The sequence below is a fragment of the Kogia breviceps genome, chromosome 13, assembly GCF_026419965.1.
Source record: "Kogia breviceps isolate mKogBre1 chromosome 13, mKogBre1 haplotype 1, whole genome shotgun sequence".
NCBI lineage: Eukaryota > Metazoa > Chordata > Mammalia > Artiodactyla > Physeteridae > Kogia > Kogia breviceps.
The window spans coordinates 89,546,959-89,553,902 of NC_081322.1; the positions used below are offsets into that span (position 1 = coordinate 89,546,959).

General features: G+C 49.8%; 1 pseudogene; it reads right to left on the minus strand.

Annotated features, from left to right (window-relative positions):
* Window positions 1–5,576: 5,576 nt before the first annotated feature.
* LOC131767837 (methionine adenosyltransferase 2 subunit beta pseudogene) lies at window positions 5,577–6,453 on the minus strand (annotated as a pseudogene).
* Window positions 6,454–6,944: the final 491 nt, after the last annotated feature.

Below are 6,944 nucleotides of genomic sequence, written 5' to 3' on the forward strand. Positions count from 1 at the left end.
TGAAGTGAGCGAAAGCTCGCACCCTTTGTGTCTCGTGGTGGCGGTGACCAGGCGGCAGCTGTGCCGACCTTGGTCCCGCCCCGCCCCAGCGCCGCACAGCGCCTGCGAGCTGCCGAGGTGGGTCCCGTCTCGGGGTGTATCTGTCTCGCGCCTTGTCTGGATCGTCCTTTCTGCAGAATCCTGCCGGGCTGGCTTGTTCCCGTCTCGTTCTCAGAGGAGCTCCAGCGGGAGGGGATGCCCGTTCTCCCTCCCACCCCATCACTGTCACGTCTGCGCCGTGTGTTTTATTCATCCCTCGTTGCTGTCTGAGATGCGCTGGGCTGTCATCCGTGAGCTCCGTTGGAGCAGGGGCCTTGTCAGCAGTGGGTACCCCTGGTTCCTGGAGCAGAAGCCAGCCCCCGTGTGTGCCCGGCGAGGATCCAAGGCACCACAGCCACAGATCCAGCGGGCTGGGCAGCGCGGTCGGGGGCTGGGCAGCTGCTGCCCGAGGACAACACGGCACGCTTTCAGGGGGACAGCCGTCCTTACCCGAACCCAGGGAGGCCCCAGCTTCAGGTCTGAGGAGTGGCTCAGGGACAGCGGGGCCTGGCTGCCCCGCCCATCCCCCAGGCTGGTGGGAGCACTGCTCCTGACGACGTGAGCAGGCCTCCTGTCTGCGGCTCAGTGCGGACACTGGCACAGGGCGGCAGCAGGGCTTGAGGTCGTGGACTGACGGCCCCGTTGGACGTGCCGGAGGGCGGCGCTCACCTGGGGAAGAGCACGCCCCACGGTGCAGGTGCAGACCCTCCTGGACTCGGCCTTGGGCTGCCTGGGACCCCACCTGGTCTCTGCCCTTGCGCAGTAACCCACCCCGCCCTCCTGACACGGTCTACACTGCCAGCCCCCATTGTACGAAGGGGTGTATTTGGTGGAAACGAGTGCAGAGGAAATGCGGGCAGCAACTCTCCTGGGTCATCCACACTGGACGGAGGAGGAAAGTGAACAGTGTGTGACAAAGGCTGAGGTGAACCAGCAGAATGGCTTATCTTGGGGGAAACGATACAGAGAACAAAGTAATTTTAAAGTAAAAACCTAATTGCACTACTTGAGATTTGAGAACGTTTGAACCTTTAAAAGGCCGCTATGAAAAAGGTGCAATCAAAATGATTTTTTAAAATTAATTATTTAGTTTTGGCTGCGTTGGGTCTTCGTTGCTGTGTGCGGGCTTTCTCTAGTTGCGGTGAGCGGGGGCTACTCTTTGTTGCAGTGCGTGGGCTTCTCGTTGCGGTGCCTTCTCGTTGTGGAGCATGGGCTCTAGGCGCACGGGCTTCAGTAGTTGTGGCTCGTGGTCTCAGTAGTTGTGGCTCATGGGCTCAGTAGCTGTGGCTTGTGGGCTCTAGAGCACAGGCTCAGTAGTTGTGGCTTGCGGGCTTAGTTGCTCCGCGGCATGTGGGATCTTCCCGGACCAGGGCTTGAAACCATGTGTCCTGCATTGGTAGGTGGATTCTCAACCACTGCGCCACCCGGGAAGCCCCCAAAATGATTTTTGATTAAAAAATTGTTGGGCCAAGTCATTCGGTGGAAGGATTAAATGATGGGATAATGCAAAAAAAAAAAAAAATAGTAACCTCAGAGGTAAAGAACTCCCTGCATGTGTAGCAAAAAGACCAACGTGGAAACAGAATGGTCAGGAGATGTGGACAGAGGGTTGACTAAGGACCACAGCAGCTACGTGTCCATCCACAGGGTTAAAACTGAGGCAGGAAACACTGGCAGAAACGTGCATAGGTTCAGAGACACCTGAGTGTCTGGATGAGTGAAGGCCGGGCCCACAGCTGGGTGGATCCTGATTAGTGTGAAAAAAAGACTCTTCTAAGATCATTTTAAAGGAATGAGAATGAAATTGCCTGACCGGATGCTACAAGTAATAGAGCAATAACTACAAAGTTAGGAGGGAAAATGAATTTTGAGCATAGAATGTCTACCCTGATGGGGGAAAAAAAAAAAAAAAAAAAAAAGAACCTTCCTGCCTTGTAGGAAATGGATCGCCAAGCAAGGTAAGATGGGTCTGGCCTCTCATGTGGCATCAGGCTTATGTCACATCTCCGCGGGACAGTCTGTGCTGCTACTGGCCGTGGGAGGGGACCTGTGGACCCCTCCAGAACCAGGAAGGGGAAGAGAGGGCCAGGGGTCCTCGGGCCTGCATCTCAGGGTGGATGGAGAGGAATAGGGACAGGGGAGCAGCAGGATAGAGGCGTCAGGGCCATGCCTTATATGCAAGGGTCATTTCTGATATTTTCACCTGAGGTGGTGGTTTGAGCAATTTATGGGATCTTCCGGTTTGATGATGAAATTATTTTTCCCATAAACGTTTAATTTTCAAATACTTCTAGTTGCTAAAAGCCAATTTGGGCATGTTCTATAAATCACTAGACTATTGGATATGGATCTTAATCTCTCTTTTAAATCATTTATAGTTTGTAAAACTGAATGGTAGCTCTTCTGAAATGGAAATTTTTGATGAATGAGTTCCCTTTTTACTTCAGGCATTTAGCATCTCTCCCCCTTCTGTCTCAGTCCATGTGGTGTGTGATTTTTTATCTGACCTTATGTTTAAATTTTGGTGTACAGAATGCTGTGCTGCACCCACCGTCCTGAGTCTGGTGCTGGGCCCTGATAGCAGGTGCTCCTGCAGCCCCAGGTGTGTTGGCTCTTTGGCTGGGGCGCCACCTTCCCTGACCCCTCTTCCCCATTGCGCACACCTGGGCTGCGCTTACCCTCTCTCCTCTTTCAAGGCCCAGGTTAGAGGAAGCGCGTGTTTTGTCTCCTCGGTGTGCCAGGCGCTTGTCATCTGTCCCCTTGACGCCCTGCACACCCCATTGTAGGGGAAGCGTACCAGAACTCGAGCAGATGTTTACAAACGGTTAAGGTGCCGGGTGCTGTGCCAGGTGCGCACACGCTCTGGGCACAGTCGGTAACGGGCGCTTGGGAAATACCACACGTGTGCTGCTCGCAGGCCCCGTGAGAACGTTACACGCAGGGCCACCAGAAGGATGATGTTGGAGGTGGTCTTTGGACCTCGGTTCCCTGGAGGCTCTTCCCAGGGTTGCCGGGCTCACGGGGAATGAGCCAAGGGCCCTTCTGGGAAGGGAGGGCGTCCCCAGCGAGGAGGTGTGGGCAGCAGAGCTGCAGGAGGTGGAGGGGCAGAGAGGGACTGAGGGCCCACGTTGAAGCCACTGCACAGATCAGGGCCCCGGCCACCTAACTCGCTGGCTGGGCGCTGGCGGGCGGCTTAGCGATGATCAGCCTTCCCAGTTTGCCCGTCGGTACAAGTGGGAGCGAGTGCTGCCTCACCGAGCGGGGCGGTGGCTTTGCGGCAGAAGTAGCGCACGCAGAGTGTCGAGCAGTGCTCTCGGCAAATAGCGCTCGGTAAATGCTAACGGTCTTTTTACTGAGAAGGTAAGAGTCACGGGGCGTCGTTCAACTTGGATGTGGAGGGCAAGGAGGGGAGAGGGCGCCTCGGGTAATGGCCCCTGAATTTCTGTTCCTCCCGAGGCCTGATTCAGATGCCACTTCCCAGCAAGCCTTCCCCGCCCCCCGCCCCGAGCTCCCCGCACTGTAACGTGTTCATGGCCTGGGTTTTCCCCGTGTCCCTGTCAGTGGCGTCCCCACGGGGGTTTCTAGCTGAGACTACACACCACTAAAGGAGACCTGGCGTGGTAACGGAATGAAAACCAGCCAGACTCTTTGGAAAGTCACAGTCTGCCATAAAAATTGACAGCAGCTGTGATTTTAACACCCCAAAATGTGTTGCAGTTCCTTTCCCAAGAGAATTATGGGATTAGAAAGTAATTTCGTGGGGCGCTACAGACTGAGCTGTTACGGGGGGAGTTTCAAGCTTGAATTTACAGGATGAGCGTCTTTGTTCAGTCTTGCTGCTGGGGGTCTGCGTGATAAAGATGAGTGATGAAACGTCAGAAGTTATCCCGACATTAAAAGCTAATTGTAACAGAATACTTTCTCAGATCATACCAAAAGTAGTAATTCATGAGTTAAATTTTGAATAGAAATAATCACTAGGCTCTTGTATTATTCTGTAACTCAATGAACGAAGGGGAGTGCATCATATAAATACACTGTAAAAACATTTAGATTTACTACTGATTTGACACGAGATATTGATGAGGACTGTATAACACTATGATATGTTCTATGACAAGAACATGAATGAAAAACTGGTGAATGGACATAATTAAAAGAGACCATGTATGTTACTAGTCACTGAAAAAAAATTGAAATGCTATAAATTCCAAACTCATGTGAAAAAAGAACTCGAAAAAGGTTTCCAAAATTTGACAGTTCTAAAACTTACATGCATGACGTTTCCAAAATGAATTGCAATTGAATTCATCCATCGATGAAACTCTTTTTTTTGCGGTACGCGGGCCTCTCACTGTTGTGGCCTCTCCCGCTGCGGAGCACAGGCTCCGGACGTGCAGGCTCAGCACGCGGGCCCAGCCGCTCCGCGGCACGTGGGATCTTCCCGGACCTGGGCACGAACCCATGTCTCCTGCATCGGCAGGCGGACTCTCAACCACTGCGCCACTAGGGAAGCCCTCGATGAAACTCTTAAAATACGTCAGTAATTGAAAAACCATTTTGATCAATCATTCTAGAGTAAAATTATTTTTTTATCTCCATAGAAAGATATTTTTAAAAGTCATTCTGATATGAAGAGGTGACATCAGAAAGTGTGCTGTTAAAGCAGTGTAGGAAAAATGTATTACAAAAATACAGCAGGCAGTTAATGAAAATATTTATTTTCCTATATTTTGCGATGTTTGTGGTATTTGTCAGATTTATTTATTTTTATTTTTTATATTTTTACCATGCCAGCAGTACATATTTATTATTATTCACGAATGGTCAAAAGACTTACGAGGCCCCTTACTATTAGTATAACCACACGTATGAAATATCACTTGATGGCATGGAGTGAAAAGGACAGTTTCATATATATTAAAAAAATACGTACACATACACAGGTTCTCTCAAAGGCTCACCATTCACCGCTACAAACGCTGGAGGCATCAAGCTGCAGGAGTTCCATATACATAACAAGGTGAAACATCTCAAGCAAAAAAACTACACTTCAATTGCAAAAATAAAGTTTCTTCAAACATTTTGATCTGAGCTCAAGCAAAGCAAATAATGAACACCAATGATTTTTATACTATTTAACACACTTTAAAACATAAAAGGACCAACAGATGCAAAAGTCCTGAAAATGTAGAGGTTATTTATAGGAGCGAACAATGCGTTTCATCCAAAAAAAAAGTCTACAGCGGATGTGTTTCATCCTGGCTCTGAAATACTTGAGAATCATAATTTACTATATTCAAACAGCAAGTTAAGCCAGAACAAAATGATAAACAGAAAACTCATTACTTCAAACAAGGTATTATTGTCCTTGGTTTCCTGAGAGAGTTTCACCAGTGCAAGAGCGTCATTCACCTGAAAGATCATGAGTCCCAATTAAAGAGCGCTCGTACAAAGCTATTTCCTTTTTTCTTTAAAAAGGGCCACATACTTCTCATTTAAACAGCAACAACAACAGCAGCACACATAATGCTAATGGAGCCCCTTTGTCTCCATCTCTTGTCGCTGAGGAAAGGCCAGAGTGATTCTTTGACTCCAGTTCGAAATGGTGTTCACTGGCCACTGCCTAAGGTCTCCAGTTTGGAGGAGTCAAGCTGAGCGTTTCTCGGACGTTGTGCTCCTAAGACAGGCTGTCAGCTGTCGGTCTTCAGTGGCTGCTGCGGAGGTTGAAGGCGTCTGCAGTTGCACATGCCATCTCATACTTAGTCGTCTGTTCATTGCCAGACCGGTGAAAGGTTCCCTTAACTGATGGATCCAGCATCCTCTTCTGTGATAACCGACGACACACCACGGCCACGTCTTTGACGTGTGTGCAGAACCGCTGCTGCTGGTGGTCCGTGTTCGCAGACTTGTTGCTGAGCTGCACTTTATCAAACATAACAGTCACGGCACTTTCCTCAAGCTTTTCAACTTCTCCATACAGAACAGGAATTCTCAAAACAGCAGCTCCGAAATTGTTCTCCAGGACGGCCCTTTCTCCTTCTAGTTTTGTTTTGCCGTATAGATTTAGGGGACTTGGTGCGTCTTCCTCTCTATAAGGTGGGTTTGTTCCAGCAAAAACATAACCGGAGCTAATGTAGATTAGAAATGCTCCGATTGCCGCTGCTTCCGTCACCGAGTTCCTGGAAGCATCCCCATTAAGTTGAGAAGCAGCGTCCGGCTGATTTTTGACAACATCTGGCCTTCTCTCCGCCGCACAGTGTACCAGGACATGGGGCTGAAAGTCATAAATGATGTGACGAACTGCTTTAGACTCCAAGAGATTAAGCTGCTCAGATTTTGGTCTTGCTCTTCTAAAACCACAGCCAACGGCATGCCAGTTATTCTGCTGAAATTCTTAGTGCACAGCTCTGCCAAGAAGCCTCGTGGCACCAGTAATCAGAACCCGCCAGTTGGGGCCGCTAACTTCCTCCTCCGCCAAAGGGCAGTTCACGGGGACAAAGGGGATAGAGAGCTCCGGCTCCCGCCCGCCGCGTGCCATGTTGGCGTCGCCGCAGATTTGTGTTTACTCCAGCGCCCTCGGCCCTCCTCCCCTAGGTCCGGGCCAGCCCATCTGTCAGACTTTCAAAATTTATAGTTTGTTGGGCTCTTGTGTCTATTCATAGTATGTATGTTTATAGCTCACTTTGTATAGGTCATTTCGTATCCCTCCTCTAGCAGAAGGTTATCCCAGATGATACAGGCTGCTAAACGAGGCCCCGCCCTAGTCAGTAGGCTAGGAGTCTAGCCAACAGAAAACAGTGGAGACGGAAAAACAGTTTAAGTCTGTTATCAAGGAGCGTTGGTCACTGAAAATATGAAGGCGT